The sequence below is a fragment of the Rhinopithecus bieti genome, unplaced genomic scaffold, assembly GCF_001698545.2.
Source record: "Rhinopithecus bieti isolate Rb0 unplaced genomic scaffold, ASM169854v2 scaffold_10351, whole genome shotgun sequence".
In the NCBI taxonomy this organism is placed as follows: domain Eukaryota; kingdom Metazoa; phylum Chordata; class Mammalia; order Primates; family Cercopithecidae; genus Rhinopithecus; species Rhinopithecus bieti.
Genome location: NW_016806805.1, coordinates 3,460,930 through 3,482,023, shown reverse-complemented (window position 1 = coordinate 3,482,023; position 21,094 = coordinate 3,460,930). Strand labels below are relative to the sequence as shown.

The window sequence follows — 21,094 nt, the reverse complement described above, 5'->3', positions numbered from 1 at the left end:
TTTTTTTTTTTTTTTTTTTTGATCTTCCCTAAGAACTACTTATGTCTGAATGTGAATACAATTTTTAAAGTAATGCTCGTTAGAAACATAAAAATAAGAAAAGATACTGTATTTTATTTTCACAGAAAAGTGCTTCTATAATTTTAAATAGATGCAATATGTAGGGGACTCATCCAACTCTGTATCAGAAAGGAGACTGAAGAAACTGGAATACAAAATGCATCTGTTTATCCTATTTTCAAATATAATCAAAATTGAGATCTTTTAGTAGATTTTGATTATCTTCAGTATTTTTAATTATTCCTTAAATTTATCTTTATAGCACAAATCTCTCTTGCCATGATTTGGATCCAATTCCCATTTTTCACCTTTAACAGAGGTAAATCAGTGGGTAGTGTCTATGATATGTGATAACCTTCAATTGAAAAGCAACCATCAGTTTACAAATGTTTTGTATTTTCAAGGATGGATCTGCTTCTATTGAAATTGAGAATGTAGGTGAAGGCTCAGGACTGTCACTCTGTTTACAGACTCACATGAAACTCACGTTACCGAGAATTTATAATAAGACATGCTCATAGTATATTTTAGAAGTGAAGAAAAGCATGACAAATCAATTGAACTATAGGAAAATCTCAATTTAGATAAGTGCTTGGCTCTGATTTTTTGTCAGTGACTTGTGCAGGATCTCAAAATCATATGAAGTGTGGCATTAAAGAGATAGGGCTCAGTCACAAACTTAGCTTTGCTTGGGAATTCTAAACATGGTCAGACCATTTCAAAGTGCTTCACAAAAGATGTACAATTACTTACAAACTAATGCAATCTGTGGTCCCAAGATAAGGATTGAAAGCAGAAGGAAACAAGTGAGTCATTACAACTATTGGCTTCTATTTTTGATAAGATAAAGGAATTGCCTGCTTGAGTTCTAGCTGCTTCCTATGTGAATATGCACAAAGAATGTAGGTGTGGTAAATAAAACAGAAGAAGCTATTTTAATACATTTTCATAATATTTTGCATGTAGTTTTAGACTGGGTTCATCTGATACAATCTGATCTTCAAAATAATTACATAACAAAATTTTAAAAATTTAAACAGACAGTTCTTATTTTTGCTAAAGTAAGTTCTTGATTTGGTGGTTGCTAAGCTTCTATTTGCATTATATTTCATGTGACTTAAATTATCTACAATTAATCTTTCAATATTTAAATGTTTTCTTTTCTTTTGGCTAGGACTATTGGTCATATAATTATTAACATGTCTAGGCTTTGGGGCTTTGTGTAGCAGTTAGGGAAAAAGTATATAAAGATGAATCTTTTTTCTTCCTTCAAAATTCTGCGCCTTTCCGATTTACTGTAGCCTGAAGCAGAAGGTCACTGTCTGATCCCCAAACTTCTGATGGTTCACATCTTCATTTTGCTGCTACTGATAGACTCGCCTTCCTGGTCTTCGTACATTTTGACTTAACTCTTTGTGTCTTTTGTGAGCATACACACACAAACCTGGAGGAATGTTTTAAAAAGATGACTAATAATCAGAATGGCAAACACGTATCTGGGATTTCCAATAAGGATATCCTGTGACAAATTTAATTTCAAACTAGGAATCTCTACTAGCACCTAGCAAATACATTGGACAATGAGGGTAAATAGAGAGGAATGATAAGTGCTATACTGCTGAATTTTATACTTGGTGTTCACCACTTTTTCTTTGATGGTATTAACAATATCAATAGCTAACTTTTTTGAGCATTTACTAATATATGGACACTGTTACACATACCTTATCCATTTGCTAATTAAATCCTCACAACAATCTACAAGGCAGGAATCATTTTCTTCCCAATTTTACTAATAAGGTAGCTGCATCACAAGGAGGTCAAGAAAGTGCCCAACGTCACATAGTCAGGATGTAGTAGACGGGAAATACCAGCATAGGCAGTCTCATCCTAGAACCCAGGCTCTTGCTTAGCACAGGGATCCATCTTCCTCTTTTGTACATGACCTAAGGCATAGCTGCAAAAGGATATTTCTCCTAAAATAATTGAAGACACATCGGAACCACCTGTAAGTTCTGTAATTATATTTGAATAACATTTGTGTTGCTATTTCCTTCTCTGATAATTATCCTCTATTCTCCTTCCATCTGTATGGCTATAATAGAAACATCCATATGACCCTGTCTTCTAGATCATAGTTTATTGAATGGCGAGTGGGCATCTGACTCAAGATGAGCCACTGAGATCTCTGCCAAGCTATACGGTGTAGGTAGAGGTTTCAGTTTTAGCCTGACTATCTTCTTGAACAGCAAAAATATAAACGTGGGCCGGGAGCAGTGACTCACACTTTTAATCTCAGCACTTTGGGAGGCTGAGGCAGGGGGATCTCTTGAGCTCAGGAGTTCGAGACCAGCTTGGGCAACGTGGCAAAACCCCATCTCTACCCAAAATACAAAAAATTAGCCAGGTGTGGTCATGCAAGCCTGTAGTCCCAGGTAATCAGGAAGCTGAGATGGGAGGATCACTTGAGCTTGGGAGGCAGAGGTTGAAGTAAGCCAGGGTCATGCCACTGCATTCCAGCCTGGGTGACTCCATCTCAAAACAAAGTAAACTTGGAAGCTGGTAGCAGTGGCCATTTACTACCATACTACATGGACCAGGTAAAAGAGAAAGCTGGTCTGCAGTAAAAGAATAAGCAATCCTTCCCTGGGTGACTATAGGAGACAGATTGCATAACTGTCCCCAATTCTTTATTCCCCTTCCTGTATGCCACTCCCTTTACAGTATGACTCAGGTCTTCCCAACAAGAGGTGGAACCAGTGGCCCACTGCTTAGATCTGGGTTGGACTTGTGACTTGGCAATAGTGACAGAGTGCCAGTTTCAAGTCTTGATCACAAGAAGCCTTGCATATTTACAATTTTTATCTTCTCCCTAAGAACATGCTTGGCTAGCTTGCTAGAAGGATAAGAAGCATAGCTATGGAGCCACAGCCAACATCATCCTAAAAAGCCAGGAGAGAGTTGACTCACCAACTGACTAAAGAGACAAGGAGATGCTCCCCTGAGATCACCCAATCCTAGTCCAGATGAGCAGAACTGCCCAGTCAACCCATAGACTTGTGAAAAATAGTAAATCGTGGTTTTTATAAGGGTGGTTTGTAATGCAGCATTAGCTAACTGATACAGTTACCTGCAGTATTCCCAGCCATTAAGATACTAGAGGCCTGGATAAGTTGCAGTAGCAGGTTTCCATAACTGACACTCATAGTCTTATAATAAATTTTCCATTTGTCTTAAGTGTTCTCAATTGGGTTTCTGTTATATGCAACCATAAGAATCCTAAGTGACGTGGGTTTTATAAGATCTGAGAATAACAAGAACAGCATCTTACTTTTACAGAGTCCTATAAGAGGTAACCAGTTCTGTAACAGTGCATTAAAAAGAGATACACCATGAGCTTTGCTCTGAATGCTTCAACATGTTTGGGGCTGGATCTCTACTTTTGTTTTGTTGGTGGTGACACTGGCAGATTTTTATTTTTATTTATTATTTGTTTATTTATTTATTTATTTTTTGAGATGGAGTCTCAATCTGTCGCCCAGGCTGGAGATCTCGCCGTGGCACGATCTCGGCTCACTGCAAGCTCCACCTCCTGGGTTCCCGCCATTCTCCTGCCTCAGCCTCCCAAGTAGCTGGGACTACAAGCACCCATGACCACGCCCGGCAAACATTTTTTTGTAGTTTTGGTAGAGATGGGGTTTCTCCATGTTAGCCAGGATGGTCTCAATCTCCTGAACTCGTGATCCTCCAATGTCACTAATATATAAATATATCCACACTGCAACAACTTAAAAGTCTACATATGCTTGAAGCATTAAAATGGAAAATTTCCCCTTTGCTATTCCCAACCTATAGTAAAGACCCTCCTCAGAGGAACCAGAGTTAATAGCTGAGACAGCTAATCAGGAGCAAGAACTTTGAACTTGCACCTTTACTGAAACTTGGCCAATTGAAACCTGGCTGGAGAAGATAAGAACCTACAAAATTGTCAAAGAAGTGAACTGGGTTTTACTGTTGCTTCTTTTGCAGTTATTGGATCTGCTTTTAGGGTAGACTATTGCTTGTTTGATCTGAAAATCCTCCATAGGCCATTTAATGATGTAAGTATTAAGCTGATCTCTCATCTGAATAGACGCCGGAGATGGTGAGCCCCTAAAACTTGAGTGTTTTAGCACAAAGAGGTTCACACAAGAGTCTGGCTTTATGGGTAAGCTAAGTGTTCTTATTGTGTGACAAGTATTAGTCTTTTTGAGATAAATGTTTTATTTTATATATTTAGCTTAAGATCTCACGGTCTTAAAAATGTCACTTGTTCTTATGAATAAACATTCGTGTTTGTTTGCAGGATTGCTGATAGGGAACTGAGCTCTAAGAAGCTAAAGGAGAGTCATGGCACATGGCAATGCTGTTTTGAGGCCCACAAGATACTTGTCAGTCTTGTAAGCACCATAAGAACCTTCATAGAGGGAGGGGACACCATTAGCAATGGCGATGATAAGGTTCCTTCAGGAGCCACAATAGTAAACATGGACCCAGGGGAACCAGGGCAGGGAAGAAAGAAGGTGATAGATACCTGTTGGAGATCAGGATAGATAGACTACACAACAATTGGAAATAATCTGGGTGTCAAATATTCATACAAGCCTAGTTTTTAATTATAGACTGTTAAAGCTAAGCTTGCAATATACCAGCTACAATTTATGTAAGTATACACCGAAAGAAGTATTTGGAAGGATATAACCCAGAACTTATACACAGGATATCTCTGAATAATAACATCAGGAGTTCTTATAATTCTTGTACTTCTGGCTTTAGTATTTTCTAATTTCTTGTAGTGTAAATACACTAGTTATATAATTTTTAACAATTAAAAATTATCCCAAAGGGAGAAATAAAAGAATGCATATCACATTTCCCTTAAGATAAACATCTGCTTTGTTTTATGCTTATGATTTTTTTGAGACAGAGTCTTGCTCTGTTGCCAGGCTGCAGGCTGGAGTGCAGTGGCGGGATCTCAGCTCACTGCAAGCACCGCTTCCCGGGTTCACACCATTTTCCTGCCACAGCCTCCCAAGTAGCTGGGACTACAGGCGCCCACCACCATGCCCGGCTAATTTTTGTAATTTTTTTTTAATAGTAATGAGATGGGGTTTCACCATGTTAGCCAGGATGATCTCGATCTCCTGACCTCATGATCCGCCTGCCTTGGCCTCCCAAAGTGCTGGGATTACAGGCGTGAGCCACTGTGCCCGGTCATGATTGTTTTTAAAGAGCATGCGAAAGCATCTTTTAATTTTTTAGAATATCAATAGTTAAAATAGAATTTCCTTTCCTTGTGACCTGATTATTTGGAGCTGCAGCACTTGGGTGTATACTGATAATTTGGTAACAGGCCTTTTATAGTCACTACTGGGGCTTGGTTTATAAGTTCTTAGGGATAAAATGATAGGGATGTGATTGGAGAACTTATCTAAAAGTAAATAGGTCTGCATGTCACTGAAGTTACTTGTTTGATCCTGTTTGCTACATATTCAATATCCCTCTAGGTTTTTGGAGTTCTATGGAGTTATAACAGGAAGAATAAAGAAGGCATCTGTGTCTTCCTGTGTGCCCTAATAGAAGAACATGTATCTATGGAATCTTAAGGTTGGACTTTGTTATTGAAGTGCATAGAGTGGCCAAATATCTTGATTCACAAGAACAGTCCCCAATTTTAGATACTGTCAGGCCATTTGTCTTGAAAAATAAAGTTTAAAAAGAGAGGCTTTAGACTTTAAATGTGTGAACTGTATAATACAGGAATTATCTTTCAATAAACCTGTTTTTTTAGAAAGAAGGCAATACTAGTCAGGTTCCAAGATGGCCACTTAGGAATAGCTCCAGTCTGCAGCTCCCAGCAAGATCGACGCAGAAGATGGGTGATTTCTGCATTTCCAACCGAGGTACCTGGTTCATCTCACTGGGACTGGTTGGACAGTGGGTGCAGCCCACAGAGGGTGAGCTGAAGCAGGGCAGGGTGTTGCCTCACCTGGTAAGCGTGAGGGGTCAGGGGATTTCCCTTTCCTAGCCAAGGGAAGTCATGACAGACTGTAACTGGATAAACAGTACACTTCTGACCAAATACTGCAGTTTTCCCATGGTCTCAGCAAGCGGCAGACCAGGAGATACCCTCCTGTGCCTGGCTGGGCACATCCCATGCCCATGGAGCCTTGCTCACTACTAGCACAGTAGTCTGAGATCAACCTGGGATGCTGCAGCTTGACAGGGGGAGAGGCGTCCACCATTGCTGAGGCTTGAGTAGCTCACAGGGTAAACAAAGTGGCTGGGAAGCTTGAACTTGGTGGAACCCGTTGCAGCTCAGCAAGGACTACTGCCTCTCTAGAGTCTACCTCTGAGGGCAGGGCATAGCAGAACAAAAGGCAGCAGACAGCTCCTGCAGACTTAAATGTCCCTGTCAGACAGCTCTGAAGAGAGCAGTGGTTCTCCCAGCATGGCATTCGAGATCTGAGAACAGACAGATTGCCTCCTCAAACGGAGGTCCCTGACCCCTGTGTAGCCTGATTGGAAGACACCTCCCAGTAGGGGCCGACAGACACCTCAAACAGGTGGGTGCCCCTCTGGGATGAAGCTTCCAGAGGAAGGATCAGGCAGGAATATTTGCTGTTCTGCAGCCTCCACTGGTGATACCCAGGCAAATAGGGTCTGGAGTGAACCTCTAGCAAACTCCAACAGACCTGCAGCTGAGGGGCCTTATTGTTAGAAGGAAAACTAACAAACAGAAAGGAATAGCATCAACATCAACAAAAAGGACATCCACACCAAAACCCCATCTGTAGGTCACCAATATCAAAGACCAAAGGTAGATAAAACAACAAAAATAGGGAGAAACCAGAGCAGAAAAGTGGAAAATTCCAAAAACCAGAGTGCCTCTTCTGCAAAAGATTGCAACTCCTCACCAGCAATGGAACAAAGCTGGGTGGACAATGACTTTGACGAGGTGACAGAAGTAGGCTTCAGAAGGTTGGTAATAACAAACTTCTCTGAGCTAAAGCAGCACGTTCTAACCTATCTCAAGGAATCTAAAAACCTTGAAAAAAGGTTAGATGAATTGCTAACTAGAATAAACAGTGTAGAGAAGACCTTAAATGACCTGATGGAGCTGAAAACCACAGCACGAGAACTTCATGACAAATGCACAAGCTTCAATAGCCAATTCAATCAAGTGGAAGAAAGGATATCAGTGATTGACCATCAAATTAATGAAATAAAGTGAGAAACAAGATTAGAGAAAAAAGAGCAAAAAGAAATGAACAATGCCTCCAAGAAATATGGGACTATGTGGAAAGACCAAATATATGTTTGATTGGTGTACCGGAAAGTGATGGGGAGAATGGAACCAAGTTACAAAACACTCTTCAGGACCAGGCGCTGTGGCTCACGCCTGTAACCCCAGCACTTTGGGAGGCCGAGGTGGGTAGATAATGAGGTCAGGAGATCGAGACCATCCTGGCCAATATGGTGAAACCCCGGTTCTACTAAAAATACAAAAATTAGCTGGATGTGGTGGCATATGCCTGTAATTCTAGCTACTTGGGAGGCTGAGGCAGGAGAATCACTTGAACTGGGGAGTCAGAGGTTGCAGTGAGTTGGGATCATGCCACTGCACTCCAGCCTGGTGACAGAGAGAGACTCCATCAAAAAAAAGAAAAAAAAAAAAAGGGAACACTTTTCAGGATATTATCCAGGAAAACTTCCCTAACCTAGCAAGGCAGGCCAACATTCAAATTCAGGAATACAGAGAACACCACAAAGATACTCCTTGAGAAGAGTAACCCCAAGACACAAAATTGTCAGATTCACCAAGGTTGAAATGAAGAAAAAATTTTAAGGGCAGTCAGAGAGAAACGTCAGGTTACTCACGAAGGGAAACCCATCAGACTAATAGCGGATCTCTCAGCAGAAACCCTACAAGACAGAAGAAAGTGGGAGCCAATATTCAACATTCTTAAAGAAAAGAATTTTCAACCCAGAATCTCATATCCAGCCAAACTAAGCTTCATAAGTGAGGGAGAAATAACATCCTTTACAGACAAGCAAAGGCTGAGAGATTTTGTCACCACCAGGCCTGCCTTACAAGAGCTCCTGAAGGAAGCACTAAACATGGAAAGGAACAACCAGTACCAGCCACTGCAAAAACATGCCAAATTGTAAAGACCATTGACACCGTGAAGAAACTGCATCAATTAATGGGCAAAATAACCAGCTAACATCATAATGACAGGATCAAATTCAAACATAACAATATTAACCTTAAATGTAAATGGGCTAACTGCCCCAATTAAAAGACACAGACTGGCAAATTGGATAAAGAGTCAAGACCCATCAGTTTGCTGTATTCAGGAGACCCGCCTCACGTGAAAAGATGCACATAGGCTGAAAATAAAGGGATGGAGGAAGATCTACCAAGCAAATGGAAAGCAAAGAAAAGCAGGGGTTGCAATCCTAATCTCTGATAAAACAGACTTTAAACCAACAAAGATCAAAAGAGTAAAGAAGGCTACCACAAAATGGTAAAGGTATCAATTCAGCAAGAAAAGCTAACTATCCCAAATATATATGCACCCAATACAGAAGCACTCAGATTCATAAAGCAAGTCCTTAGAGACTTACAAAGAGACTTAGATGCCCACACAATAATAATGGGAGACTTTAACACCCCACTATCAATCTTAGATCAATGAGACAGAAGGTTAACAAGTATATCCAGGACTTCAACTCATGTCTGGATCAAGCGGATCTGATAGACATCTACAGAACTCTCCACCCCAAATCAACAGAATATACGTTGTTCTCAGCACCACATCGCACTTATTCTAAAATTGACCACATAATTGGAAGTAAAACACTCCTCAGCAAATGTAAAAGAACAGAAATCACAACAAACTGTATCTCAGACCACAGTGCAATCAAATTACAACTCAGGATTAATACACTCACTCAAAACCACACAACTACATGGAAACTGAACAACTTGCTTCTGAACTGACTACTGGGTAAATAATGAAATGAAGGCAGAAATACAGATGCTATTTGAAGCCAATGAGAACAAAGACACAATGTACCAGAATATCTGGGACAAATTTAAAGCAGTGTGTAGAGGCAAATTTATAGCACTAAATGCCCACAAGAGAAAGGAGGAAAGATCTAAATTCAACACCCTAACATCACAATTAAGAGAACTAATGAAGCCAGAGCAAACAAATTCAAAGGCTAGTAGAAGGCAAGAAATAACTAAGATCAGAGCAGAACTGAAGGAGACAGAGACACAAAAAAACCCTTCAAAAAATCAATGAGTCCAGGAGCTGTTTTTTTGAAAAGATCAACAAATTGGCTGCTAGCAAGACTAATAAAGAAGAAAAGAGAGAAGAATCAAATAATCACAATAAAAAATGATAAAGGGGATATCATCACCAATTCCACAGAAATACAAACTACCACCAGAGAATACTATAACATCTCTATGCAAATAAACTAGAAAATCTGGAAGAAATGCATAAATTGCTGGACATATACACCCTCCCAAGACTAAAGCAGGAAGAAGTTGAATCTCTGAATAGACCAATAACAGGCTTTGAGATTGAGGCAATAATTAATAGCCTACCAACCAAAAAAAGTCCAGGACCAGATGGAGTCAGCCGAATTCTACCAGAGGTACAAAGAGAAGCTGGTACCATTCCTTCTGAAACTATTCCAAACAACAGAAAAAGAGGGAATCCTCCCTTACTCATTTTACGAGGCTAGCATCATTCCGATACCAAAGCCTGGTAGAGACACAACAAAAAAAGTGAATTTTAGTCCAATATGAACATTGATGTGAAAATCCTCAATAAAATACTGGCAAACCAAATCCAGCAGAATATCAAAAAGCTTATCCACCATGATCAAGTCAGCTTCATCCCTGGGATGCAAGGCTGGTTCAACATACACAAATCAATAAACATAATCAATCACATAACCAGGACCAATGACAAAAACCACATGATTAACTCAATAGATGTAGAAAAGGCCTTCGGCAAAGTTCAACACCCCTACATGCTAAAAACTCTCACTAAACTAGGTATTGATGGAACATATCTCAAAACAATAAGAGCTATTTATGACAAACCCACAGCCAATATCATACTGAATGGGGAAAAACTGGAAGCATTCCCTTTGAAAACTGGCACAAGACAAGAATGCCCTCTCTCACCACTCCTATTCAACATAGTGTTGGAAATTCTGGCTAGGGAAATCAGGCAAGAGAAAGAAATAAAGGGTATTCAATTAGGAAAAGAGGAAGTCAAATTGTCTCTGTTTGCAGATGACATGATTGTATATTTAGCAAATCCCATTGTGTCAGCCCAAAATCTCCTTAAGCTGATAGGCAACTTTGGCAAAGTCTCAGGATACAAAATCAATGTGCAAAAATCACAAGCATTCCTATACACCAAAAATAGACAGAAGCCAAATCATGCGTGAACTCCCATTAACAATTACTACAAAGAGAGTAAAATATCTAGGAATACAACTTACAAGGGATGTGAAGGACCTGTTCAAGGAGAACTACAAACCACTGGTTCACGAAATAAAAGAGGACACAAACAAATGGAAGAACATACCATGCTTATGGATAGGAAGAATCAATATTCTGAAAATGGCCATACTTCACAAGGTAATTTATAGATTCAATGCTATCCCCATCAAGCTACCATGGACTTTCTTCACGGAATTGGAAAAAAACTACTTCAAAGTTCATATGGAACCAAAAAAGAGCCCACATAGCCAAGACAATCCAAAGCAAAAGAACAAAGCCAAAGGCATCATGCTACCTGACTTCAAACTATACTACAAGGCTACAATAACCAAAACAGCATGGTACTGGTACCAAAACAGATATATCGACAAATGGAACAGAACAGAGGTGTCTGAAATAACACAACATATCTACAACTAATCTTTGACAAATCTGACAAAAACAAGCAATGGGGAAAGGATTCCCTATTTAATAAATGGTGCTGGGGAAACTGGCTAGCCCTATGTAGAAAGCTGAAACTGGATCCCTTCCTTAAACTGTATACAAAAATTAACTCAAGGTGGATTAAAGACCTAAATGTAAGACCTAACACCATAAGTCCCTAGAAGAAAACCTAGGCAATACCATTCAGGACATAGGCATGGGCAAAGACTTCATGACCAAAACACCAAAAGACCAAAGCAACAAAGGTCAAAATTGACAAATGTGATCTAATTAAACTAAAGAGCTTCTTCACAGCAAAAGAAACTATCGTCAGAGTGAACAGGCAACCTACAGAATGGGAGAAAATTTTTGCAATCTACCCAACTGACAAAGGGCTAATATCCAGAATCTAAAAAGAACTGAAACAAATTTACAAGAAAAAAACAACCCCATCAAAAAGTGGGCAAAGGATAGGAACAGACACTTCTCAAAATAAGATATTTATGCAGCCAACAAACATACGAAAAAATGCTCATCATCACTGTTCATCAGAGAAATGCATATCAAAACCACAATGAGATACCATCTCATGCCAGTTAGAATGGTGATCATTAAAAAGTCAGGAAACAACAGATGCTGGAGAGGGTGTGGAAAAATAGGAATGCTTTTACACTGTTGGTGAGAGTGTAAATTAGTTCAACCATTGTGGAAGACAGCGTGGGAATTCCTCAAGGATCTAGAACGAGAAATACCATTTGACCCAGTGATCCCATTACTGGGGATATACCCAAAGGATTATAAATCATGCTACCATAAAGACACATGCACACGAGTGTTTATTGCAGTACTATTCACAATAGCAAAGACTTGGATCCAACCCAAATGTCCATCAATGATAGACTGGATTAAGAAAATGTGGCACATATACACCATGGAATACTATGCAGTCATAAAAAAGGATGAGTTTATGTCCTTTGCAGGCACATGGATGCAGCTGGAAACAATCATTCTAAGCTATCACAAGGACAGAAAACCAAACACCGCATGTTCTCATTCATAGGCGGGAGTTGAACAATGAGAACACATGGACACACGAAGGGGAACACCACACACCAGGGCCTGTCGGCGGGTGGAGGGCTAGGGGAGGGATAGCACTAGGAGAATTACTTAATGTAAATGACAAGTTGATGGGTGCAGCGAACCAACATAGCACATATATACCTATGTAACAAACCTGAACGTTGTGCACATGTGCCCTAGAACTTAAAGTATAATAATTTAAAAAAAAAGTATAATAATTAAAAAAATAAATAAATAAAATAAAAAAAAAAAGAAGGGGATACAACACAGGGGTGACATGTCAGTACAATAAAGAAAGTACATTGCCCTGAGCTCAATAAGTAATTGTTGAATGAATGAATGAACAATAGCCTGAATACAGATAAATATTCAATTGGCCTGTTTTTGTTTAAAGTAGGCTCTGTGCTAAAACTATAAAATTAGAGTTGATTTGTAACATTACTGTGAATACCAAGAAGAGAAATAATAGAAGGGAATCAGAGTTCTAAAGATGCAACTATATCTCAAGTTATGAGAACAATTTTTAACATCTGATGATGGTATATGTGGGAGCCCACCCCTAAGATGACCTCCAATGATTCCCACCTCTTAGTATTCACATCCTATGTAATCCCTCCCACATTATATTCGGGCTGATCTGTGCAACTAACAGAAAATGGCCAAGGTGATGGTTTGTCACTCCCAAGACTAAGCCATAAAAGACAGTGTATCTTCTGCTCCACCCCCTCTTCTCTCAGATAATTTGTTCTGTGGGAAGCCCAGCTCCTGTGTCATGAGCAACCCCAAAGAAAGGCCCATGTTGTAAAGAAATAAGCCTCCCTTTTGACACCCAAATGAGTGAGCTTTGAAGCCTTCAGAGGACTGTAGCTACAGCTGACAGCTTAACTGCAACTTTATGAAAGACCCTGAGCCAAAACCACCCAGCTAACTCCCTTCTGGATTCCTGACCGTGAGAAACTGTGTGTAATAAATGTCAGTTGTCATATAAGCTGTTAAATTTGGGGGCAATTTGTTATACAGCCTTAGGTAACTATTACAGTAGAGAATAGGAGAACTGACAAAATGTTGAGATTCCAGTCTTAGGTAACAATGTAGGCATTTCTAGAAAACAGAAAACCGATGAAATTCTGTAACACCTGATTTGCCTTGGGCCTTCTATACTATTAATTCCTTTCCCTTCACAAGTTTTTAATGTGCTTGACTGGAAGATTTTACTCTCCTATGGAAACATTTCTAGTTGTATAATGAGTATCCACAGAAAATTTCGATTTACTTTAAGTTGGTTATGATTTTTTTCTCTGTAAAAATTAATGTCCTTTTCTTAAACACTAGAATTACTTTTCCTATAATAACCATAAAATTTATTATGTGAGAAAGATGATGTTACACAGAAGTAAGTTTAGTTGAGAACAGTCAACAAATTTTAAGACCTTTTTCCATCATATAATTTTCTATTATGATTTTGAAAATAGATAATTTTCCAGTTCAATCAAACTAGAGTGCTTTTGGCAGATGATACCTCTTTTGTAGGTCCATAGTTCAAAAACACGGGAAGGAGTTACAGCCCACTGTCAGATAAAGCAAATTTAATCTTATACAAAACTATCCTCACTAATGAATGAACCAAAAAGAATTTCCTTTTACTAGTTTAACTGTGCCAATTTATTGCAACAAATATCTCCAAATAAGAATGAGTGTAAGTAATGAGAATGTGATAGTATTTACAGGTTGTTTGTCCAGTCTCTCCTTTACCTCTGAATAGCCTCTCCTGATCACTTGTATGGCCATAGGGTAACACACGGCAGCCACGTTCATCAAACATCAGTCCTTGGCCCCAGTTGATTCTGCCAAGGTGAACATCTGATAATTCTGAAAATTTGGAATCGTGAGTGGGGAAGGGAGCTAAGAAAGGATTGGGACTGATTTTGTTTTTCTCAGGATAATTGGACCTATGATATATAAACTTGGGAGCAGTCTTGGTCATGTTTTCATCAATGTAGTAAGAAGCAGAGGAAAACTGTTGGTTAAGAGGCAGGGAATGAATCAGAAACACAGAGAGAAGCATACATAGAAGTCAAGAGAATGTTTTCAGCTCCATCTTTGTCCTTTGATTCCTCAAGATATTCCTGTGTTTTTCTAATATATTTGTTAAGCTCAAGGGGGTTTTGTTACTTGAAAATAAAAGTTCTATCTGATACAGAAATAACATAGTGCTATATCCTAAAGGGTTAGTTAAGAATATGAATCATATTATAGAAGAACATTAGGGTAGGATTATACATATGTAATAGATGTTAATGAAAAAAGCAAGTTTGGGAAGGTTATTTGCTAACCTTCCCAAATGATACCATTCATGTTTTAAATTATTTATATAAAGGCATTCCAAATAATTATAGTATCATGTAAACAAAAATGTCAACAGTGGTTCTCTCTGATAGAATTGCAGAACATTTTACTCCCTCCTTTTAAAAAAGATCTCATGGCTATCATAATATCTTGTTTCAATTGATAGATATTAAGCAATGGATGAGTTCTCTGTTGTTTTTAAACTTTTATATCTCTTAGTTTTGCTTACTCAACTTGCAGATTGATAAATATTCCATATATTATTTTAATTTTCTTTTTGGTGTGAATCTTTATTTGTCCTAATTTTTTCTTGTTCCTCATCTTGGTGCCTATGTAGTATTTGTTAATACACAAGAAATCCAAGTTCCTTATTGATACAAAAGTTAAAAAGCAACAGAGAACTCATCCATTGCTTAGTATCAATTGAAACCAGATATGATAGTCATGAGAATGTAAAACAAGAAAAAACCCTTCTGTAAATTATAGTTTGATTGTCACAGTTATATTATGTGGATAAACAAAAGGTTTATAACAAGGCACTGAATAAACAATATGTAGTTTATAAGGCTCACTCATTCTCTGGGCAGCTAGTCACTGTCTCAAATTTCACTCATATAGTAACTGTTTAATCCAAAGTGAAAGTCCAACAGATAATAAACACACCCTGGAAGGATAATGGATGCTAAAATCTAAGCACACTATGATAAAATGACATTTATATTTAAAGTAGATGGTTAAAAATGACCAGAAAAAAAATATTCAATGGAAAAAGTAGAAAATGACCAGATTGCATATTGAAAACATTTTGCAGAAACAGATTATCTAAACCAGAAGTCCCCAACCTTTTGGCACCAGGAACTGGTTTCATTGAAAACAATTTTTCCATGACAGGAAGAGTGGGGGATTGTTTCAGGATGAAACTGTTCCACATCAGATCATTAGGCATTAGATTCTCCTAAGGAGCGTACAACTTAGATCCCTCACATGCAAAGTTCACAACAGGGTTCACACTCTTATGAGAATCTAATGCCGCTGCTGATCTGACAGGAGCCGAGCTCAGGCAATAATGCTCACTGGCCCTCACTCACCTCCTGCTGTGTGGCCCAGTTCCTAACAGGCCATGGACCAGCAGGGTGTTGGGGACTCCCAGTTCAGATCAAGAGTTTGTAGCCTGGGGATTGGGGATCTAAACCATGATTTATTCATATATAAAAAGATCAAATTCAAACTCTCTCTCTAAATACCTGCTTGGCATCTCATCCCCAACCTGTTTTATACCAAAAAACTTCAATCACAAGATGGGGTTGGCAGTATTTCAGAAATGCTTTTCAACAGTACAACAACCTTTTTTTAGAAACTAGGATTAGCTTAACACAAATATGGGTATGTAAAAGTAGGCACTGAGTTATGCAATATTTATTCAAGTGGAATTCTTCCAATGTTTTCTGGAAGAGAGCTACTTTTCAATAATGCCGTTCTGTGGACCAACATCTTAGAGGAAGTGCTTTTGAGTGTTCATCTTTTTTAAAAATAAGTGTTCTTAAGTATAAAAAATGCATAAGCGTGTAAAAGTAAGATAAATATTAGATTTTCTGTGTAACCGATGATTAATTTCAGCGAATTTTATTTGAAAATTTTAAAATTGGAATTTTTTTATATGAAAGTTCTCTCCATTAGTTTTTTTTTTCCATTTTTTAAATCCTGACAAAAATTACTACATTTGGATCTACACGCTTCTAACTTTTCTCCTTTAGTTCATTCCTAACAAGCTTGTTACTTGTGAAGAGTGAACTATCTCCCTCTGCATTCATCTGCTCAGTGAACCATCTCCATTACTGTCTCCATCTCTTCACTGTCTATTCTCTATTTCCATCTTTAGCCTCTTCAGTCTGGTCTCTGACCTGATGGTGGAATGGAACTGTATGTTTTTCCCACTTATCCACCATTACACATAGCTCTAAACTTGTCTATTTTCCTGAGTGCTCAGTAGCTGTCCTTTCCTTTTTCTCTGGATTTCTGAAATCTGACCATTGTCTGAAATTCAGTCTATAGCCCATTGGCCGTCTCTTCATAAAGTCTTCTTTCTCAAGAACTCGTTCATGGCCAGCCATAGTGGTTCACACCTGTAATCCCAGCATCTTGGGAGGCTGAGATGGGAAGACGACTTGAGCCAAGGAGTTCAAGACCAGTCTGGGCAACATAGGAAGACTCTATCTCTAGAAAATTTTTTAAAAAATTAGCCAAGAGTAGTGGCACGCATCTGTGGTCCTAGCTACTTGGGAGGCCATGGTAGGAGGATCGTTTGAGTCCTGGAGGTCAAGGCTGCCATAAGCTGTGATCATGCCACTGAACTCACTTCTCAAAGTAAAAAAAAAAAAAGAACTCATTCATCCTCAAGATTTCAACTCTCACTTGATTCCTGAATTTTAGCTCCAACTGCCTACTTGGCATCCCACTAAAGTTATGGCCTCTTCTAGGATAGAACTCATTATTGGACCATCTGAGCAGACTATTGTCAGTCTTCATTGTTTCATTACTAAGTACTACCATTCTTATATAGATTCTATCTCTCAAATCTATCTTTTCACTTCTCTTTGCAATTACTGTTCTTAGGCTATGGCTTCATTATCACATTGATTTCTCCCTCCCCTGGTCGGACATTAGTCTTTCAAAATAAGGCTAAGATATAGGCTTGCATATTGGTAGTTTATTTGGGCAATAATCCCAAGAAGCATAACTGAGAGCCTAAGAGAGTAGGACAGAGAAGGAGGGAGAATGAGTTCAAAAATGCCTCATTGAATTGGCCACCACTATGGGTAACTGATACTAGGTCTCACCAGGACCTTATAATGAATCTTATGAAATGCATCTCAGAAAATCCACCTGAGAGGTGAAAAGAAAAAATATTTATTTATAAGTTCCTGGCCTCCATTGGTTAAAGATGACCCTGCTGGCAATACCTCCCCTGAACTTCCTGACTGCACGTGCATGAGTGTGAGCAGTTCTGCTGGCCTTCACCATGGCATTAGAGAAGTTCTGCACAGGCAAGAGACAAGCAAATAGAAAACAAAGACATGGGCAGTGGTAGGTAAATGTTTGGGGTTTAGGTGACTGTTGTCCAGTTGTATCAACAAGATCCTGGATCAAACCTATTATAGCAGCTTCTAGAGCAAGACATGGCAGAAAGAGGACTTGACTGGTTCATAAAAGGCATATAATACACCTTTTATTTAGTTTGTTGTGTGGTTCTCTTGTTTCTTCAGTAGGACTCTGTCTCAGTAACATATATCCATTCAGCAGAATTAAGACACTTGCTAAATGAATCATTCAATCATTCACATTCAATTTTCTCATGAAAATATTAAATATTTCCAGTTCTATTTTCTCAATAAATTGACCAATTTAGTAAAATTCATGTCATATAGTTAACTCTCTTGAATTCTACCAACAACTACCACCAGCCCTCTCTGGATCTGCTCCCAGTATTGACGTCAAAGCATTCCCGCCCACCATTATTAAAGCTTATATTTTGAACTCTTTTCTCCTGATTATATTGTGTTTCTATTACACGGTTTTCCTCAAGACCATGGAACCTCTGTGTAGGAAGTTTGACCAGTTTAGCAACACAGTCACTGGCTAAAAAAAATAAAGAAGGTGAATGGACTATCTAAGGTTGGAACACTGGGCTCATTGGCCCTCACAGTCCATCCATCTAAACTAGACTATGTTTTGAAATCTTCCATCCCTGGATTAAGATAAAATTGTTCCACTAACTTAAGGTTGCTTTTCATTATATTTACTTATCTTTACACCCTACAACTTCGATAGACTTTTTTTTTTTTTTTTTTTTTTTTTTTTTTTTTTTTTTTTTTTTTTTCCCCCCCCAAACTTCGAAGGACTTTTTTTTTTTTTTTTTTTTTTTTTTGCATTCTCTTCTCTAATCTATTCCATCAAGATAGTTTGGAAAACTTTAGCAATTCATATCAGTTCAGGTTAGATGATGACACTCAGGCTGTGTTTATGTCCTATATGCAAATAGTGTTTATTTTGAGGATGTTCTTTTTTTTTTTTTGAGACGGAGTCTCGCTCTGTCGCCCAGGCTGGAGTGCAGTGGCTGGATCTCAGCTCACTGTAAGCTCCGCCTCCTGGGTTTACGCCATTCTCCTGCCTCAGCCTCCCGAGTAGCTGGGACTACAGGCGCCCGCCACCTCGTCCGGCTAGTTTTTTTTGTACTTTTAGTAGAGACGGGGTTTCACTGTGTTAGCCAGGATGGTCTCGATCTCCTGACCTAGTGATCCGCCCATCTCGGCCTCCCAAAGTGCTGGGATTACAGGCTTGAGCCACCGCGCCCGGCCGAGGATGTTCTAAAATGAGAAGGGGAAAACAAATTCACCTTCTTTATCCTTTGGGTGCAATATAACATCCACAGAATTTATCAAGCTCTTTACTTATCATCAGGGGTTTTCAAATGTTGAAGATAGAGTTTTCAGAATACCTCCCTTAAAGGAAATTTGGGGAGTTATTTAGACCTAAAATAAATGCCATTATTGTTTTAAAGACACTANGTGATCCGCCCATCTCGGCCTCCCAAAGTGCTGGGATTACAGGCTTGAGCCACCGCGCCCGGCCGAGGATGTTCTAAAAATGAGAAGGGGAAAACAAATTCACCTTCTTTATCCTTTGGGTGCAATATAACATCCACAGAATTTATCAAGCTCTTTACTTATCATCAGGGGTTTTCAAATGTTGAAGATAGAGTTTTCAGAATACCTCCCTTAAAGGAAATTTGGGGAGTTATTTAGACCTAAAATAAATGCCATTATTGTTTTTAAAGACACTAGGAAAAATGTTAGAGAATTTGAAAAATATACTCATTCATTTAACAAATACTCACTAAGTATTCTACTGTGAAAAAGAATATAAATCCTTGTTTATCACTTTAAAAAATCTTTATTTTCCCACTTATACAACATTAAATACATTTTCTACAAAACAAACAAACTAAAAGCTTGGAAAATATAAAAGCACATATAAACACACTACTCAAAGGAACACTGTTAACCTCCAATGGATGTCTCCATTGCTTCTTCAGTAGAATCCCCTCAAACATGTTATAATGGGTTGAAAACATTAAAAAGAGTCTCTATTCAGGTAGACTAATTTCTAGGTACTGAGATTGTATCTTACTCTTCATGGTATCAACCCCAAGAGTTGACACATACTATGTGCTAATAAAAATGTTTAAGGGGATAGTTCATCAGTCCCATCAGAAACCAGACACAAACAAAATATATTACCAAATGAGCTCAATTCCCCATAGTACCTGCTGTGAAGCAGGACATTTGGAATGCTTAGTCTCATTAACTCATTTTAATTACAAGTGGATGTGCACCAATCTTGAATAGAGTTTCTCTATGTTTACCACGTGATGATAAACTTTGGTGTTTTATTAGGAATATTTGGTAGCACGGGCAAGAAAAGTCCATCCTTACCTGGTTACTGAAAATCAGGAATATGCTATCATTTGGAGCACAAACGGCAGCAGCAGTCTAAAATTCTCTGCACCACTTTGTTTCACACCAACCAGAGGAATAAGGCAAAGATTGATTGACAAATGTCAGTAACTCATTTTTCACATATGACAAAAGGTGACTAAACTGAGAAAATTCTCATTTCAATGTTCTTGGCAGAAGGCTCAAGTAATTAGAAAAACTAACCAGCAAAAAAAGAGCAAAGCCCATTTTTTTTTTAAGTTTGGAAATTACATAAGTACTTTCCTTCAAAAATAAAAGTTTTCTAGCCGATATCTGTATGCTGGATATAAACAATTAGCCTCTTTTAATATGGAATTTTCCCTTTTAGTTTTAGTATTAGAAGGGAGATTCTAATAAATCTATGAGGAGGAGTATCACCCCTTATTTGTAACCTCAGGACATAAAACAAATATTTCCGACCCCCCTCAAAGTGTGGAGATAGGTCCCATATTTGTAAAACTAAGTTCTTTTAACCCTTAAGGAAATGAAACCAGCTTTCAGTCGGCCAATGTTTTTTTGCTACAGTTTTAATATGCAGTCAAACTTTATTATGAAAGCAGACAGCAGATATTTGGAGCTGAGAGATAAAAAAGTAACAGGTCTAGCATGGGAGACCAGGGGAAAATGGATGGTGGCGTCATTTATTGAAATGGGAAAGGCAGAAAAGCAGGTTTGGGGAAGCTGGAGAGGAGTTCTGTGTGGCTACTTGGTGTCTGTGGTAACATAATTCAATCTTGGTTATGAGTCTCTGGCGCTGTTTTGTTTAACTGAGCTTATGCCTTGGTCCTGTTTTTCATTCTGTTCCAATACCCCAAGAGAAATGAATCTTGCCTCACCTTTGCCAGGCCTCCTTACTGGGCTCTTGCATCACCTCTCCCCTTGAATAGCAGGCCAGAAGGGACAGGCCATCCAGGTGTCACTTCTGATCAGGCTTTCAAGGCCAGCTACCTGCCTTACACAGAGTTCATGAGACCCTTTTATGTCAAACTCTCTGTGCTAAGATATGGATCATCAGTCATTCAGAAGTCAGGCCCTTTCCTGACTCCTCTGTCTTGTGAACAATTGGCTTCATCACAGT

At 38.7% G+C, this 21,094-nt stretch overlaps 1 long non-coding RNA gene across 1 annotated transcript in view; it reads right to left on the bottom strand.

Annotated features, from left to right (window-relative positions):
• LOC108533169 (uncharacterized) overlaps nt 1–21,094 on the bottom strand; it is a 72,878-nt gene that overhangs the window by 34,495 nt on the left and 17,289 nt on the right. The window contains exon 3 of the long non-coding RNA XR_001886670.1: nt 19,975–20,049. This is a non-coding gene — a long non-coding RNA (uncharacterized LOC108533169). The remainder of the gene's footprint in view (nt 1–19,974; nt 20,050–21,094) is intronic.